A 19,406-nucleotide genomic window follows, 5' to 3' on the forward strand; every position below is an offset into this window, starting at 1 on the left:
GCATGAACTTATAATGGATGAAATCTTTGTATAGATTGGATTTTCTCCATAGACTGCAGGAAGTGTGTTTGCAGGGTGTGCCAGGGTTGTCGCTGTCTTTGTCGTGTTGTTCTATGTATAGGAGGTGCAAAATCATCCAGGGCAGTTTGAAGTGTTTCATTGTAATGCTTCAGTGCAGAATCAGGACTTGAGAGGGAGGAGATAGGGGCCAATGAAGACCGCAAGTTCATCGTAAGTTTCTGGGTGTTAATGGCCTGTATGTTTCTATAAGTATCGACAGTGGGGGTGACCTGAGAAACCTGGCAGTTCTTGATATAGAATGAAAGAAGGTTGTGATCAGAGAGCGGGAGAGGGGAGTTTGTGAAATCATCCACTGCGCAAAGCCGAGAGAAGACCAAGTCGAGGGAGTTTCCGTCTTCATGCGTTGGAGAATTATTAAGCTGTGAAAGGCCAAACGACGAGGTTAGAGATAAAAGGTGAGTAGCAGATGGGGAGAGGGGAAGAGCAATGGGGATGTTTAAATCGCTCATGATGAGGGTAGGGATGTCACAGGAGAGAAAATGTGGAAGCCAAGTGGCAAAATGATCCAGGAACTGATGGGAGGGGCCGGGAGGACGATACACTACCGCCACTCGCATGGAGAAGGGGGTGTAGAGTCTGACAGCATGGACCTCAAAAGAAGGGAAGACAAGTGAGGGTAGTTGAGGGATAACCTGAAAGGTACATTTTGGTGATAGAAGCAGACCAACGCCTCCACCTACTCTTTTGTCTGATCTTGGGGTATGAGAGAAGTGTAATCCCCCATATGAAAGAGCAGCAGCAGCGGTAGTGTCTGACTGCTGGATCCAGGTTTCAGTTAGAGCCAGGAGGTTAAGAGAATTAGAAAGGAAGAAGTCATGGATGAAGGAGAGTTTATTACACACTGAGCGACAATTCCAAAGGGCACAATTAAGAGAGACAGAAGGCATGCAGGGAATATTAATAAGATTAGAGGGGTTTCTGAGTGTAGCAGTTGGGGGGTTTGACTTTCTATAACATGGGGGACCAGGGTTGGGAGCAATGTCTCCTGCGACTAGGAGAAGGAGGATAGAAAGAGTGAGCAGATGGTTGAGTGATTTGTGGGAGCGTCTCATGTTGAATGGTGGGACTGAATGGATATGAGCAATTTAACAATGTGAAAAGAGCGTGAGTGCTATACATCGGAGAGGAAAGGAGTGAGGGGCCGATATGGATGGAGTGTAGAGAGTTAATGCCAGGGCGGTGGATGTGTGTGAATGCAGCTGCCAGGATATAAATTACACAAATGCATATGGTATATATTTGTTATACTCCAAATGTACAGGGAGTAGATGTATATAAATGTCTTACCAGTCTCCTGCCCTAACTGCCATGTTATAACTGCCTGCCAGTACTTTGATAAACTGTACTTCGATAAAGTGTGCATAAATGCCCCCTGCATAAATGCTCCCCCAAGCTAGGTCTGAATATATAGGAATCTAAGGCTTAGATTTTTTTTTTTCCTCTCTCTCTTCTCGTTAATCAATCAAACTAAACTAAGACGTCAGGGCACAGTAAAGGTCATCATTATCAGAGAAACCAATGTCCAGGCCTACATGCATCATAAACCACTTTGAAAAGTTTCTTGACCTCAGAGCAAAAGTGGTCAAGCAGAGTAAGTTGAAATAAATATATACCAGATATAAGCTTGCAGAGTTGAAAAGACATATAGAGCATTCAGGATTAACTGCTTGCTGACATTGAATGGAGGAGTTGATTCAGAGCAGAGTTTGAAAGAGGTGGTTACCTGTATGAAGAGAATAGAGATGCGTGTCACATTTCATCCATGTTATAACTGCCAGTACTTTGATAAACTAATCAATCAAACTAAGTTAGGACAGCAGGACACAATAAATGTATTTAGCAGATAAACAAGTGTCCAGGCCTACATGGATCATAAACCACTTTGAAAAGTTACTTGACCTCAATAGCATAAGGGGACAAGCAGGGTGAGTTGAAATAACTATATACCATTATATATGCTGCAAAGATGAATGATAGAGGTTGGACACATGCAGGATTCAGTGAAGTTGCTGGAAATAGTTAAATACCTGTATGAAGAGAATAGAGATGCATGTTAGATTCAGCCATGTTATAACTGCCAGCGTACTTTGATACATGTACTTCGATTACATGTACATAAATGACCCCCTGCATGAGTCATTCACCAGAGACATTCATACATGCATACAACACTCACTCCTCACAGTCTGGTAATGCAGTCTATACTAGCGCATGGCCGAGCGGCCATGCAAACCTTTTATAGCAGAGTCCTTCCGGGACCTTCCTGACCTTTCTGATGGTCCAATCCGAGCTGGAGAAGGACCTGAGCATGTGACCTCCGATCTCCAATGAGAGAGCATCCCACGGGCATGCTCAGTGGACCGAAAGGAGGACTTAGTCCCTGGAGTAGCTCGCTGATGACCAGCATGCGTTGCTATAGCTGGACCAGAGGAGGCAGCAGCAACCAATCCCACAGAGCTGGTCTGGGCAGAGTGCCGGGATCGACGAGTCTGCTGAGCAGCCTCCTCTGCGGCCATAGAGGAATGGGAGACTGGCGAATGCAAGGCTCAGGATTCCTGCTGTGCAACGACAGGAACCCGACGCCTAACATTACCCCCCCTCCTAGGGCCCCCTCCTCTCTGAGCCTAGCTACGCTCAAATGCCGCAATGAGAAGTGGAGCGCGGATGTTCTCCACTGGCTCCCAGGTCCGAGCCTCTGGACCATGATCCTTCCAGTTCACCAAATAAAAATTTTTACCACGCACCACCCTGATTCCCACGATGGCATTAACCTCAAACTTGTCCGAGGACAGGTCATCTGTCCCGGCAGATGACTTGGAGAATCAGGACATGAGGACAGGCTTAAGGAGGGACACATGGAAGGTGTCAGAGATAGCCAAATGTCGTGGAAGGGCCAGACGGTAGATCTCAGGGTTGATCTGCTCAAGGACCTTGAAGTGGCCAATGTAGCGAGGTGCGAATTTTGTGGACTTGACCTGCAGCCTGATATTACAGGCGGAGAGCCACACCAAGTCGCCAGGAGCAAAGGTCGGAGCGGGGAGCCGATGCCTGTCGGCAGAGGCCCTCATTCTCTCCTTGGAGTCCTGGATAGCATCCTGAGTGCGATCCCAAATGTCACGTGCCTCCACCGCCCAGTCTGCCGGCCTGGAATTGGTTGACGACACTGGCATGGGCACAGGGATGCGCGGATGCTGGCAGTAATTTAGGAGGAATGGTGTTATGAATGGGTCACCGAGGAGGATAGCAGGCCCAGGCTAAGCCGCAGAAAACCAGAGAGGTTGGTAACTAAGCGGATTTCAGACCCCTGATCCTGTCCACACAACTAGCAGTTGCCGTGGAGCGTACCTACGTTGATCCTAGACGCCTCAGCACAGCCGGAGAGCTAACTAAGCCTAAAGCAAGAAAGGGGAAATCTAAACTGCCCCGGAGCAGACCCCAAAGGAATAGATAGCCCCCAAACATATATTGTCGGTGAGACAAAATGAAAACACAAACGCAGGCATAAAAATAGACTGAGCAAATGATGGGGCCCACACTGACTAGACAGGACAGGAAAGGAAAGATGCTGTCTGCAATCACGCAAACAACCCTGCAAAAAGTCCAACACATCTGATGCACAAAAAACACTGAAGTCGCACGACTTCGCCCCCACTATATCAGCTGTTATGAATGAGTCACCGAAGGAGGAAAAAACAAAAATACAAGCTAAGTCCAGAAAACCAGAGATGTTGGTAGCTATCGGATTGCAGACCCCTGATCCTATTCACACAGCTAACAGTAGCCGTGGGGGGTTCCTACGGTGCCCTAGACCCCTCGTTCACAGCCAGAGAACTAAATAAGCCTAAAGAAAGAAAGGGGAAATCTAAACTGCCCCAGAGCAGACCCCAAAGCAATAGACAGCTCCCAACATGTATTGTCGGTGAAAAGCAGATGAAAACACAAACACAGGCAGAAAGACAGGTTGAGCAAACGATGGGGCCCAACTAACTAAATAGGAAAGCACAGAAAAGATGCTGGCTGCAATCCACAAAAATTCTGCCAAAATATTGTCCAACACGTTTGATAGAAAAAAGGCCCTGAAGTCAGTAGACTTCAAAATCACTATATCAGCACTCAGGTATATTCTGAAGACTGAGCAAAAGATCAACTTGACCAGAGACAAAAATGGAGCTCAGCCTGTACCAACAAGGGCAGGCAGAACACAAACACTAAGTAAACAGACAATATCTCATGGCATGGAAAAATAAGAGAGCAAATACTTAGCTTTCAGAAGACAGGTACTGAACTGGTTTGCAAGAGCTCAGAGCAGAAAGGATCACCAGCACCCCTGTAGGGCGTCGGCTGCCTTATATCCACTCAGTGATTCCGGGTGTCCAATCAGGCTCCACCTGTTCAGATGACAGGCTCTTCCCAACCCAATCAACCTCACCACCTCTCTTCACCAGCAGAGGGAGTTCATCAGACATCAATGGTGAAGGGGAAAATGAACTCACAACAATCAGCACTCTGGTATATTCTGAAAGCAAAACAAAAAGAGACCAATATAACAGGGGACAAAACAAACTGGCACAAGCAGTAACATATGGGCGGTGATTCAGCACAGCCTCAGCCGGAGCTGGCTGACCCGCACAAAGCAGAGATAGACAAACCCAGATCAAATGCAAACAGAATAGCAAATGAATCACTTAGCTGAACCATGCAGGGACAGAGCAGGAGACATCAGTCCTCGCAACCCCTCTGTCAACCTGACCAGCTCCACTACCTTCAGTACTCACCCGAGGGAAGCCAGAGAGAGAATTCACAACAGTACCCCCCCTTGAGGAGGGGTCACCGAACCCTCATCCATGCCACCAGGCCAGTCAGGATGAGCCCGGTGAAAAGCACGAACCTATCTTTGGGCATGAATGTCAGAAGCAGAGACCCAAGAATTATCCTCCTGGCCATAACCCTTCCATTTGACCAAGTACAAGAGTCTCCATCTAGCCAAACGAGAATCCAATAATTTCTCTACCTCATACTCCAAATTACCCTTAACTAATACAGGGTCAGAAGGCGCCGCCATGGGAACTACTGGCTCTACAAACCTCTTCAACAAGGATTTATGGAACACATTATGAATCTTAAACATAACTGGAAGAGCCAAACGGAAAGAAACGGGATTAAGGATTTCCAAAATCTTATGAGGTCCAATGAATCTTGGCTTGAATTTAGGAGATGCAACCTTCATAGGAATATTCTTTGAAGATAACCAAACCATATCACCCACTTTAAACCAGGGACCAATGGCCCTATGCCGGTTGAAAAACCATTGGGCTTTTTGCTGAGAGTGGGACAACTTATCCCCCACTTGGTCCCAAATCTGCTGCATTCTCTCTACCACAGAATCCATGCTTGGGCAGGCTGAAGATTCCACCTGCCCTGAAGAAAATCGAGGATGAAGCCCAAAGTTACAGAAAAAAGGTGATATCAAAGTGGCAGAACTAGCCCTATTGTTTAGCGCAAATTCGGCCAAGGGCAAAAATGAGACCCAGTTATCCTGATCAGCAGATATGAAACATCTCAAATAGGATTCCAAAGTCTGGTTTGTTCTCTCAGTCTGCCCATTAGTCTGAGGATGAAACGCAGAGGAGAAAGATAACGGAATTCCCAGTTTGGAACAAAAAGCTCTCCAAAATCTGGAAACAAACTGGACTCCTCTGTACCGTGCAAACGGAACCACCTGCTGTAAAAACAAGGGCACCAACTCAGAGGAGGAGCGCAACTTCGGCAGTGGTACAAGATGGACCATCTTAGAAAATCTATCACAGATCACCCAGATAGCAGTCATTCTGAGAGACAGGAAGATCAGAAATAAAATCCATTGAGATATGAGTCCATGGCCTCCTGGGCATCGGCAGGGGCATCAACAACCCACTAGAACGAGAACAGGGCTTGGACCGAGAACAAGTCCCACAGGACTGCACAAAATTCCTGACGTCACGAGATAAGGCAGGCCACCAAAAAGACCGACTCACCAAATCTCTGGTACCAAAAATACCTGGATGACCAGCCAACGCGGAGCAATGAATTTCATAAATTAGTCTTTTCCTCCACTGGACAGGGATATACAATTTTCACATAGGGCAACGTTCAGGTTTGTCCTCCTGAAATTCATCCAGGGCACGTCTCAAATCGGGTGAGATAACGGAAAGAACTACACCCTCATTTAGAATTGTAGTAGGCTGGGTAACATCAAGAGAATCAGCAAAGAAACTTCTAGAGGGCGTCCGCCTTAACATTCTTAGTGCCCGGAAGAAAAGAGACCACAAAATTAAAATGCGTGAATAACAAGGCCCATCTAGCCTGTCTAGGATTCAAGCGTTTGGCTGATTCAAGATAAATCAAATTCTTGTGGTCGGTGAGGACCACAAATTGATGTCTAGCTCCCTCCAACCAATGTCTCCCTTCTTCAAATGCCCATTTCATGGCCAACAATTCCCGATTCCCCACGTCACAGTTGCTTTCAGATGGGGAGAATTTTCGAGAAAAGCAGGCACAGGGATTCATCTTAGAAGTCACCGGATCTCTTTGGGACAAAACTGCTCCTGCACCAATCTCAGAAGCACCTACCTCAACCTGAAATTAGATTAGATTAGATTAGATTAGATAAACTTTATTGATCCCGGAGGAAATTACAGTATTACAGCAGCAGAACAAAGATCAAGAACATTACAAGAACAATACACACTTTACAAAATAAGTCTATATGGACAGCAGATGCGGATAGACTGGTACTTGTAACTCACCAATTCCCCCCCATACACTTTGAACTTCATTTAGTCTTGGGATGCTTTACACTTATACATTTGTTAAACATCCCCACAGCTGTCGGAACAAACGATTTTCTATATCTTTCCTTTTTACACATTAGTTGGAGTAGACGCTTGCTGAATGTGCTCTTTTGCTTCGCAAACAGTTCATAGAGCGGGTGTGTATTGTTGCTCATTATAGCCTTGCATTTCTTAGTAATTCTATCCTCTAATACCTCCTCGAAAGTCCTGAGTTGTAGACCCACCGCCGCACTAGCCTTCTTGATAAGTTTATTCAGCTTATTCGCGTCAGCTGTGCGCACACTACTACCCCAGCATATAATTGCATCAAAGATTGCACTCGCCACAATGGATTGGTAGAACATTTCAAGCATTTTGCTACACACATTAAACGACCTTAACTTCCTTAGGAAGTAAAGTCTACTCATCCCTTTCTTGCAAACCTTCTCCATATGGCACCTCCAATCAAGCTTGCTGTCCAGGTGAACCCCCAAATATTTGAAATTCTCCACCATCTCCACATCCTGACCATCAATAGTGATAGGTAAGCAATCCTTCATGCACCTTCCATAACTCAACACCAGCTCCCTGGTTTTCTTTACGTTGAGTTCTAAATGGTTAGCCTGGCACCAGTCAACAAAGTCCAAAACCACCCTTCTGTATTCCTCCTCCCCCCGGTCTCTCTCAATACCTCCGACTATCACTGAGTCATCAGAGTACTTCTGAAGGTGACAAAGGTCTGATTTATACTGAAAATCAGCTGTGTATAACGTAAAAAGGAATGGCGACAGCACCGTTCCCTGAGGGGCTCCAACACTACTCCGCACACTATCCGATACGGCCGCCCCCAACCTCACAAACTGTGGCCTGTCCGACAGATAATCAATGATCCAATTCACTAGTCCCTCATCAACCGCCATTTCAACCAGCTTTTTACGTAATAATAGTGGCTGTAAGGTGTTGAATGCACTGGAGAAATCGAAGAACATGGCACGCACAGTGGTTCTATCATTGTCCAAAAAGGAATGTACTGTTTGTAGTAGATACGCTACAGCATCGTCCACCCCCAGACTCTGCCGATACGCAAACTGAAGGGGGTCCGTAAAAGCAGACACCCTCGGACACAAGTAGGCAAGTACAATTCTCTCCAAGGACTTCATCACATGCGATGTTAAGGCCACCGGTCTATAGTCATTATGGGAGCTCGGGAAGGTAGTCTTGGGAACCGGCACCAGGCAAGAAGTCTTCCATAGAACTGGTACTCTCTGTGATTGTAAGCTCCAGTTAAACAGGTGCTGGAAGACAGTGCACAACTGATTCGCACACACTCTGAGGACACGTGGACAGATACCATCAGGCCCTGCTGCTTTACCCATGACCAGCTTACTAAACTGTTCCCTCACATCATTTTCGGAGATCAAGAAAGACTCCGACTTCCTCCCCCCAGTTGATATTGCTCGTCTCTCCCCGGCCCTCTCCTCTGTTGACATGGCACATTTATTGTTGAATCTGTTGAAAAAAACATTCATTTCATTAGCCATGATCAGCCCCCCACCCCCCTGATCTGACCTTGCCTTAAACCCAGTCAAAAGCTTCATTCCAGCCCACACTTCTCTGGAGTTGTTATGTGACAATTTATTTTCCAATTTAATTCTGAATGCTTCACGGGCAATCCTAATTTTCCCCTTTAAGTCTCTCTGAACAATTTTCATTTCCTCCTTGTCCTTCCTTTCAAAAGCTTTTTTTTTCCTGTTTAGTAGATGTTTCAATTCTTTTGTAATCCAAGGCTTATTGTTTGCAAAACACCGAACCTCATGAATAGGTACAATATTGTCAGTACAAAAGTTGATGTAATCAGTAACTCTCCTGGTAACCTCATTAACATCATCATTAGGTTCCCTGGCACATAACACCTCCCAGTCTGTGCATTCAAAGCAGTCTTGTAAAGTCTTTTCAGCTGCCGGAGACCATTTCCTTATCCGTTTAATTGTCGCTGGTTGTTTGCAGACAACTGGTTGATAAGCTGGAGACAATAGTATGAGATTGTGGTCAGATTTCCCCAGGGGGGGCAATGCAGATGATGAGTAAGCATCCTTAACACTGGCATAGAGGAGATCCAATATATAATTGTCCCTTGTAGAACATTTGACATATTGATAGAATTTAGGTAATGAGATCTTGGCTCTATTAAAATCCCCAGAAATGACAGTTAGAGAGTTAGGGTGTTTCGTCTGAAGCCGGGCAATCACCCCAGACAGTACATCCCCAGCTGCCTCTGGATTTGCAGATGGTGGTATATACGACACCACTGCAATAACAAGAGAGAATTCTCTAGGCAGATAGTAAGGCCTGAGGCCCACTGCTAATAGTTCAATGTTTGGGCAACAATGTCTCTCCTTTACTGTTACATGCCCCTGATTACACCATCTGTTGTTAATGTACAGTATCACTCCTCCACCCTTCTTCTTACCGCACTTCACTCTGTCCCTGTCAGCCCGAACCATTTGAAACCCCGGTACCGATATACTTGAATCCGGGACGTCCTCATGCAACCAGGTTTCTGTAAAGCACATGAGACTGCATTCCCTGAACTCCTTCTGGGTCTTACTCAGAGCCAGCAGTTCATCCGACTTGTTACCAAGCGATCGTACATTACCCATGATGATGGATGGGACTGCAGGTTTAAACCTTCTCCTCCAGGACTTGGTCTTCTTGCCTGCTCTGCAACCTCTGAAAGGTCTCCTCATTTCCCGTGGAACATGTGGTATTGCAACTGCTGGAGAAGACTTTGTCCTGCGCATTTCCAGAAGACGACTCCTTGAATACACTACTCGATTAGCGACAGACCTAGGGACAACCATCCGATCAGTGATTCCATCCATCCCGGGAGACCTCTCCGTGGCATACTGTATACGGTGCTCTCCGCTGAGCACATATGGCTGTATCACTGACACAGGCTGTGGGCAGCAGCATACATCCGTCGGTAGTATTAGCTGAGATGGACCATATTGCGTACCCCAAAGTGGCCATGCCAGCAGGGGACTTGTGGGTGGTAGTGGAGGATCCGGGTAAAAACCATATGCAGTGTGCCCAGCGGCAGTAGAAAGTGTGGGGGTGTGCTGCATTTTCCATCCCACAGCAGACCAGCGTGCAGGAACGTCGCAATCCACGAGATGAAAACGTTGCATAGATCCAAGGTTGAAATTAGAGGTCCAAAAAGACATCAGGAAAGGTATAAAAGACTGTAACAAACAAAATAAAATAAAATAATAGCTGCTGCAATGGGCTGCCACTAGCAAGGCGCCCTATTGTCTCCACAGTCTGGCAGAGAGCAGACAGGCACGTCTGCACACCTCTGAGTCCAGGAGATAAATGGGAGTGAGGCATCAGGTTGCCGTAGATCCGGGGCAGAAGTGAATCTGCTTAAGCTCCTGAAATGCCGAAACTGCCTCTGGAGCCCAATTCACTACATCAGCGCCCTTTTAAATTTACGGTAGAAATTAGCAAAACCCAAAAACTTCTGGAGAACCTTCAAAGAAGTGGGCTGAACCCAATCATAAATGGCCTGTATCTTGGCCGGTCCATTTCAATAGCAGACGGGGACAAAATGAATCCCAAAAAATGAAATCCTCTGTACACCAAAGAAGCACTTCGATCCCTTAACATACAGAGAATTTTCCCTCAAAATCTGGAACACAGTCCGGACATGTTCCACATGAGAATCCCAATCAATGGAAAAGATCAAAATATCATCCAGATAAGTGATCAAAAACTTATCCACAAAGTCCAGGAAATTATCGTTCATAAAAGACTGGAAGACAGAAGGGGCATTAGTGAGCCCAAAAGGCATCACCAGGTACTCAAAATGTCCCTCCAGAGTATTAAACGCCGTCTTCCATTCATCCCCGTGCTTGATGCGAATAAGATTATACGCCCCCCTGAGGTCAAGCTTGGTAAACCAACAGGCACTTTTAACTCTGGAAAATAAATCAGAAATCAGGGGTAACGTGTACTGATATTTAACAGTGATTTTGTTAAGGGAACGATAGTCAATACATAGCCTTTACGAACCATCTTTCTTGGCCACAAAAAAAACCCCAGCACCTTAAGGTGAAGAGGATGGTCTAATATGACCCTTCTCCAACGACTCCATGATATAAGATCGCATAGCATCATGTTCAGGTACCGATAAGTTGAAAAGCCGACAGTTGGGAATTTTACACCCGGGAGAGGAGGCAAATACGCAGACTTACACTCACTGAATACATCAGAAAAATCAGCCAAATAGTCAGGAAAATCATGAAACTGGGGAGAGGTGAAGAAAACAGGAGTGTCACCAAGAACACATTCACAAACCCAACTCACCACACACAGATTTCCAATCTAAAACAGGATTATGAGTTTGCAACCAAGGAAAACCCAGAACAATAGTATCATGCAAATTGTGCAACACCAAAAATTTACAATTTTCTTGGTGGTCTGGGGCGACCCGCATTATCACCAGGGTCCAAAACTGGGGTTTATTCTCTGCCAAAGGAGGAGCATCAATACCCCTCAAAGGGATAGGAGTCCGCAGGGGTATCATGAGAAAACCACAACGTTTAGCAAAGTCCAAATCCATCAGATTCAAAGCTGCTCCTAAATCTACAAAAGCCTTAGCGGAAAATGTAGACAAGGAGCAGATCAGGGTAATCGCCAAAAGGAAGGGCTGTACACTGCCCACCGCAAATGTGTGAGCAAAACACTTTTCTTGTTTATGGCAGACAGCAATAGTATGAGAGGCGTCCCCACAGAAAAAACACAACATATTACGCCTTCTAAACTCCTGACATTGCTTCCTAGACAAAACCCTATCGCATTGCATGGGTTCAGAAGTTTGTTCGAAAGGCGGCAACGCCTCTCGTGTAGTTCTACGTTCACGTAAACGCCGATCAATTTGAATGGCCAATTACATAGAGTTGTCGAGACCAGAGGGAACAGGAAATCCCACCATAACATCTTTTACGGTTTCTGCCAAACTCTTCCGAAAGAGAGCTGCTAGGGCATTGTCATTCCATTTAGTAAGCACGGCCCACTTTCGGAATTTTTGACAATATAACTCTGCAGAATCCTGACCCTGGTTCAATGCCAATAAGGTTTTCTCAGCTTGATCAATAGCATTAGGTTCATCATACAACAACCCCAAGGCTTGAAAAAACGCGTCCACATTAGCCAGAATAGGATCTCCGGATGTCAGAGAAAAGGCCCAATCCTGGGGGTCACCGCGCAGCACGGAGATGACAATTTTAACCTGCTGCACAGAGCTCCCCGATGAGATAGGTTTCAAAGCAAAAAATAATTTACAATTATTCTTAAAATTCAAAAATTTAGACCGATCCCCAGAAGACACATCAGGAGTAGGGATCTTTGGTTCAACAGCAGATGATTGAGTGAGATAGGCAGAAATTCCCTGCACTTCAGCAGCGAGCTGCTCAACACGATCAGACAATTGCTTAGTCTCCATTTAGACAAAAAATATCCTCCTACAGCCCCAGAAAAAAAGAGGAAAAAATATATTAAAAAAAAATTCTGACACTTTTTTAAATTCTTTCCTTCTTTAGAGTTCCCTAGAGTCTACAGTTAGGCTGGTGATTCTGTTATGAATGGGTCACCATGGAGGATAGCAGACCCACGCTAAGCCGCAGAAAACCAGAGAGGTTGGTAACTAAGCGGATTGCAGACCCCTGATCCTGTCCACACAACTAGCAGTTGCCGTGGAGCGTACCTACGTTGATCCTAGACGCCTCAGCACAGCCGGAGAGCTAACTAAGCCTAAAGCAAGAAAGGGGAAATCTAAACTGCCCCGGAGCAGACCCCAAAGGAATAGATAGCCCCCAAACATATATTGTCGGTGAGACAAGATGAAAACACAAACGCAGGCAAAAAAATAGACTGAGCACAAATGATGGGGCCCACACTGACTAGACAGGAAAGGAAAGACACTGTCTGCAATCACGCAAAAAACCCTGCAAAAAGTCCAACACGTCTGATGCACAAAAACACTGAAGTCGCACTACTTCGCCCCCACTATATCAGCACTCTGGTATATTCTGAAAGCAAAGCAAAAAGAGACCAATACAACAGGGGACAAAACAAACTGGCACAAGCAGTAACATATGGGCGGTGATTAAGCACAGCCCCAGCCGGAGCTGGCTGACCCGCACAAAGCAGAGATAGACAAACCCAGATCAAATGCAAACAGAATAGCAAATGAATCATTTAGCTGAACCATGCAGGGACAGAGCAGGAGACATCAGACCTCAGAAGGCACAGGAAGAAAACCACCAGCAGGGACAGAGGGAGTCAGCTGTCTTAAATCCCAATCAGAAACCCCAGATCTCCAGTCATCTTCCTCATTATCAGGTGGCAAGCCTCTGTCAATCAGATCAGCTCCACTACCTCCAGTAACCGCCAGAGGGAGCACAGAAAGAGAACTCGCTACCCCTCTGTCTACCTGACCAGCTCCACTACCTTCAGTAATCACCCGAGGGAAGCCAGAGAGAGAATTCACAGCAGAATGGGGTCTGGCCGGTGGAGTCGGCCACAGCGTTGTTCAAAGCGAACTCCGCCCAGATCCTGCCTGGCTGAGACAAAATGTCGTAGATATGTGACCAGGGTCTGGTTGGCTCTCTCTACCAACCCGTTCGTCTCGGGATGATAGGCCGAGGAGAGATTTAGCTCAATGCTGAGCAGGCTACAGAGCTCTCTCCAGAACCGAGACGCAAACTGGGGACCCGGTCGCTGACAATCTTGCCCGTCATGCCGTGCAGGCGGAAAACGTGCTTAATGAAGAATGCTGCCAGGCCCCGTGCAGAAGGTAACTGGGAGAGAGGTACCAGGTGCACCATCTTGGAGAAATGGTCGGTGACAATCCAAATGACCGTGCTGCCACTGGACTTGGGTAGCCCCACCACAAAGTCCATACCGACCATCTCCCAGGGCCTGTCCGCTACCGGCAGGGGGTAAAGTAGCCCAGTAGGCCACTGCCGAGAGGACCTATTCTGGGAGCAAGAGACGCACACCTGAATATAGTCCCTGACGTCACGGGCCATATGCGGCCACCAGTACGTCCTCGCCAGAAGCTCAGACGTCCGTTTTGTCCCGAATTGTCCACCCACCCTGGACGAATGAGCACAAGAGAGGACCTCCAGTCGCAGATGGGCAGGGACAAATGTCTTGCCCGGATGTACTGACTCAAGGGCAACTGGAGCCACAGTACTCAGGCTCTCGGATGGGACGATCAGCCGAGGCTCCTCCTCTTCCTCCGATGACACCATGGAGCGGGAGAGAGCATCGGCCCGGACGTTCTCCCTGGAGAGAAAATAGAGGGTGAAGTGGAACCGGGAGAAGAACAAGGACCATCTGGCCTGGCGAGAATTTAGCCGCTGGGCTGTTTGCAAATACACCAAGTTCTTATGGTCGGTGAACATCTGGAAAGGGTGGCGAGCCCCCTCCAGGAGGTGTCTCCACTCCGAGAACACCAACTTAATTGCTAGCAACTCCTGTCTCCGATGGAATAATTCCTCTCCGCCGGTGTGAAGGTCTTGGAGAAAAAGAAGCATGGATGCTTCCGACCTTGTGTGTCCTTCTGAAACAGGGCCGCTCCAGCACCGATGGAAGAGGCATCCACTTCCAGAATGAAGGGTTTATCTACATCGGGGCGATGTAGAATGGGAGCGCTAGCGAAATGGGACTTAATGGAGGAGAAGGCCTTGGAGACAGGTTCCAACCACAACTTGGGATTTGCACCCTTCTTGGTAAGGGCCACCAAGGGGGCTACCAACGTCGAGAAGTGGGGGATGAATTGGCGGTAATAATTTATGAACCCCATAAAGCGCTGCACCGCTTTGAGAGAATGGGGCTCCTGCCAATCCATCACCGCCTGTAGCTTGGCAGGATCCATGGCCAATCCCGGGGCGGAGATGATATAGCCCAGGAAAGTCAAGGACTCCTGCTCAAACACACACTTCTCCAACTTGATGTAGAGGGAGTTTGCCCGTAGGAGGTCGAAAACTTTGCAAACATCTCTCTGAGAGTCAATATCTGGAGAGTAGATGAGGATATCATCCAGATAGACTACAACTGAGGTGGTGAGCATACCCCGGAAGATGTCATATACAAAGTCTTGGAAGACAGCTGGAGCGTTACAGAGCCCGAAGGGCATCACCAGGTATTCATAGTGCCCATCCCTGGTGTTAAAAGCTGTCTTCCATTCGTCTCCCTCACGGATGCGAATCAGGTATTAAGCCCCCTGCAGATCAAGCTTAGTAAACGCTCTCGCTCCCCGTAGCCTATCGAACAGTTCCGATATCAGGGGCAGAGGATACTTATTCTTAACGGTGATGGCGTTAAGACCCCTGTAATCGATGCAGGGACGTAATTTTCCATTCTTCTTCTGGACGAAGAAGAATCCCGCCCCCGCTGGTGACACCGACTTCCTAATGAATTCTCTTGCCAGATTCTCCCTGATATACTGAAACATGCCCATTGTCTCCAGGAGAGATAGGGGATAGACTCGACCCCGGGGAGGCTCAGCACCAGGCAAGAGGTCAACAGGACAGTCGTGGGGCGGTGAGGAGGTACGGTCTCGGCTGCCTTCTTGGAGAATACGTCTGCATACTGTCGATAGCATTTGGGGAGAGAGGAATGATCTGCGGGGACTTAAGTGGCGGCAACCTGAACGCACTCCCTCTGACATCTACCCTCACAGGATTTACTCTACCCGAGAATTCTCCCTGAGGACCACTCTATATGGGGTGAGTGATGACGCAACCAGAGAACCCCTAAGAGGACCTGGTCAATACCCTCGGCGATGACAAGGAGAGATAGCGTCTCCTGATGGGAAGGAGACAGCTCCTGATGGGAAGGAGACAGCGAGAGAATCAGCGGGGTGGTCTGGTGGGTGATCTGAGAGGGTAGTGTCGCTCCATTCACCACTCTGATGGTGACTGGCTGAGGTAGTAAAACCAGAGGAATTGCATGCCGTTGGGCGAAGGCAGACGACATGAAATTGCCCTCCGCCCCGGAATCCACGCAAACCTCCACCGTCAAAGTGGAAGAGCCAAACTGAAGCATGCCCTCAAAGGACAGCTTGGAGGAAAACGTTGCAGTATCTAGTAGGTCTCCTCCAACAGCCACTAGACGCAAGCGTTTCCCGCTGTGGGCACCTGTTGGCAGAGTGACCAGACTGCTGGGAAATGTGACAGACCACAGGTGCTCACGCGGACCGCGACCTGGATCCCGCGCAAGAATTCCCCATGGCCTCTTGGGGCTCGGACGCCCGATCGGGAGGTTCCAGAGGTTTAGTAAAACTAGGTGCCAACCTAAACATCTGCCTACACTGGGACCACTCCAGTCTTCGCTCCGAAAAACGAAGCTCTATGCAGGTGGAGATGGTGATAAGCTCCTCCAGTGTGGCGGGAATCTGCCTGGTGGCCAGGGCGTCCTTTACATAGCCAGCCAGACCTCTCTAGAACACCGGAATGAGGGTCTTATCTGACCACTCCAGTTCTGAAGCCAGCGTCCGGAACTGGATGGCATAATGGCTGACCAGACACGAGCCCTGCAATAACGCCAGCAGCTGGAGCGCGGTATCATGGGTGACTCACGGTCCCAAAAAAACCTGCTTCAGAGTGCCCAAGAACCGCGAGGCACTCTGCACCACATGATCACCACGCTGCCACAGCGGTGTGGCCCACTCCAGAGCCCTGCCAGACAAGAGGGAAATAACAAATCCCACTTTAGCCCGCTCGGAGGATAATCATGCAGCCAGCAGCTCCAGCTGAATACCACACTGGCTCACGAAACCCCTGCACGCAGCACTATCACCCGAAAACTTCTCAGGCAGTGGAATAAGGGACAAAGTCGGGGCAGGGATGGCAGTGGTCACACGAGAGACAGCCTCTGTGGCTGCCTGGAGCGCGACCGCGGTAACATCCGCAGCTGAGGCTGAACGCTCAAGAGCCGCCAACCTGCCCTCCAGCTGCCGGATGTACGTACGGAGTCGCTGCTCGTCTGCCATTAGAGCCAGACTCTGGTGCTAATATAATGTTATGGTTTGCGGATCGCACTAAATATAAATATAAAAGTGCCAGCAGCTCCAACTGTATGGTACACTGGCTCACAAACCCCTACAGGAAGCACTATGGCCCGAGAACTTCTCGGGCAATGGGAGGCGGGACAAAGTTGGGGCAGGGATGGCAGGGGACACAGGGGAGACAGCCTCTCTGGCTGCCTGAATGGAGAGCCCCAGCCAGGGCTATTGGGGTACTCGGCACCGGGCCCGTTGATCTCAATGGGAGTTGTCACGGAAGCTGTGACCCGGTCCATGGCCCTGGGGCTCCATGGCAAAAGGGGGTGAAAGAACCATGAAGTAGAATTGATGAATAGTTTGTGATGCCACCTGTGGTGCTCAGCAAGAGAGATGTTAAGCCGGCGCTGCATGCAGATCCTCTGGGATTGGTGGTGTGTTGCAGCCAAGATGGTGAAGCTCCCCACAGGTGGAGCTGTAGTCCGAGGGCAGTGTGGATGTAGGAGTAGCTGAGAAGCGCGGGCAGTGTAGAAGCTGGTACCCAAATGTAGCGGTACCAGGGGTGTTGGCGCAGGAATAAATGGAGGACACCGGGGCTTGTAGTTCCAAAGCTTTACTCACAGTCTGTAGTACACACCGGTGCCTGCCTCCGTACTGTGTCCTCCGGGTCAGAGGCTCAATCAACCTCCAGGTCAGATGGAATGCTCCCTTCCAACGCTCCGCCAACATGTGCCTTTCTGAACGTCTCCACTTATAGCGCCTTTAAGTGTGAAGATCTCCTAGTACTGAGTTACACTGGAGTGCCTCCTGACAGATGTACCCAAGAACTCTACTTGCATGGCAGACAGCTGTAGCCTGCTTCGGGGACTCCTTACTCCTGAATGCTGGCTCACTATCAATGTTGCTGTTGTGCCCCCAAGTCTTAGATGGGAGTAGTGCATTTACAGCCCACTACTCCACCGGTGTCTGCTGCAGAACCATTAGTGTCCATACAACCTCAGGGACCGGGCCCCAGCCTTGCACTTAGAACTTCTAGGCAGGGTTCTTCCTCTAACCCACGTCCTCTGTTCCCTTTTACTCCTAAGTTCCGTACTAGTCTTTCCTTCTTATGGAAGATCAGGTTTCTGTTCAACGTCTTTCTCCTTCTTTCCTTTCCTGTGCCAGCTGGCTCAGATCAATGAGGCAGCTGCAGAACTCCTTCCTCCATCCCTCTCTCCGGGATCTTCCTTCCTCACTCCTCTCTGAATGACTGACTGACCAGAAATCCTAAACCTTCCCACTCTTTTATGTATTCTAAACTCCACCCGCCTTCGTGTTCCAAGCAGGGAGCCACCAAAGGTGCTCTGCTACACTCTAAGCAGGGAGCCGCAATGTGGCTTTGCTGAACTACCGTGTTGTGTGGGATGCGAGTGTTGGAGCGTGATTAGGGGCCTCCAACTCACCTGGATGGTGGGGTACCACACCTCAGGAGGAATTGCAGTACCTCTGTGGCAATTGAACCCTCAGGGGCGCCACATGTACAGCGACTGCGATAACATCCACAGCTGAGGCTGAGTGCTCAAGAGCCGCCAGCCTACCTACCAGCTGCTGGATGTACCGCTGCAGTCGTTGTTCATCCGCCATTACTAGCCAGACCCTGGCGCTAGTATAAGGTAAGGGCTGGCGGAATACACCAAATATTAAAAGATGGTAATAAGGTGCGTTCGCAGCCCGGGGTCCACCGTGCAGGGTTGGTAAACTGCTGCTCAGTAATGGCGGACGCTATATGGCGGTATAATAGAAAAACACACGCGGGTTAGCGTCACCCGATGTGTACAGGGGCGGACTCTGTTGCTTCACAGAGCCGCACTACCTCAGAACATAAATGCCGGAGCCTGTTTAAAGCTCACAGAGCTTGGCAAGGGAGCGCACAGAATGCCGTCACAGAACTCTGCCCCAAGGACATGTGGTCAGAGTCCCTCTAGACCTTCTGGGCGCGTGGTGCTGCACCTGCGGACGCCACTAATGTATAGACGCTGACTATGGTGGAGTATCGAGCACGTGCACCGTGGCATGCAGAGCCAGCGGTGGACACTGATGCCAGTCTCAGACTCAGCCTCTACCTACACCTAAGCCTGGGCGCTTAACAGGCTAGGCTGCACAACACATGCATACCAAGGGTAGGGGTTTCTTAATGAGTCATTCACCAGGGACATTCATACATGCATACAACACTCACTCCTCATAGTATGGTAATGCAGTCTATACTAGCGCATGGCCGAGCGGCCATGTGAACCTCTTATAGCAGCGTCTTTCCGGGACCTTCCTGACCTTTCTAATGGTCCAATCTGAGCTGGAGAAGGACCTGAGCATGTGACCTCCGATCTCCAATGAGAGATCATCTCACGGGCATGCTCAGTGGACCGAAAGGAGGACTTAGTCCCTGGAGTAGCTCGCTGCTGACCAGC

The sequence above is a fragment of the Dendrobates tinctorius genome, unplaced genomic scaffold (genome assembly GCF_039654945.1).
Source record: "Dendrobates tinctorius isolate UK_male_01 unplaced genomic scaffold, ASM3965494v1 ptg000189l, whole genome shotgun sequence".
Lineage (NCBI taxonomy): Eukaryota > Metazoa > Chordata > Amphibia > Anura > Dendrobatidae > Dendrobates > Dendrobates tinctorius.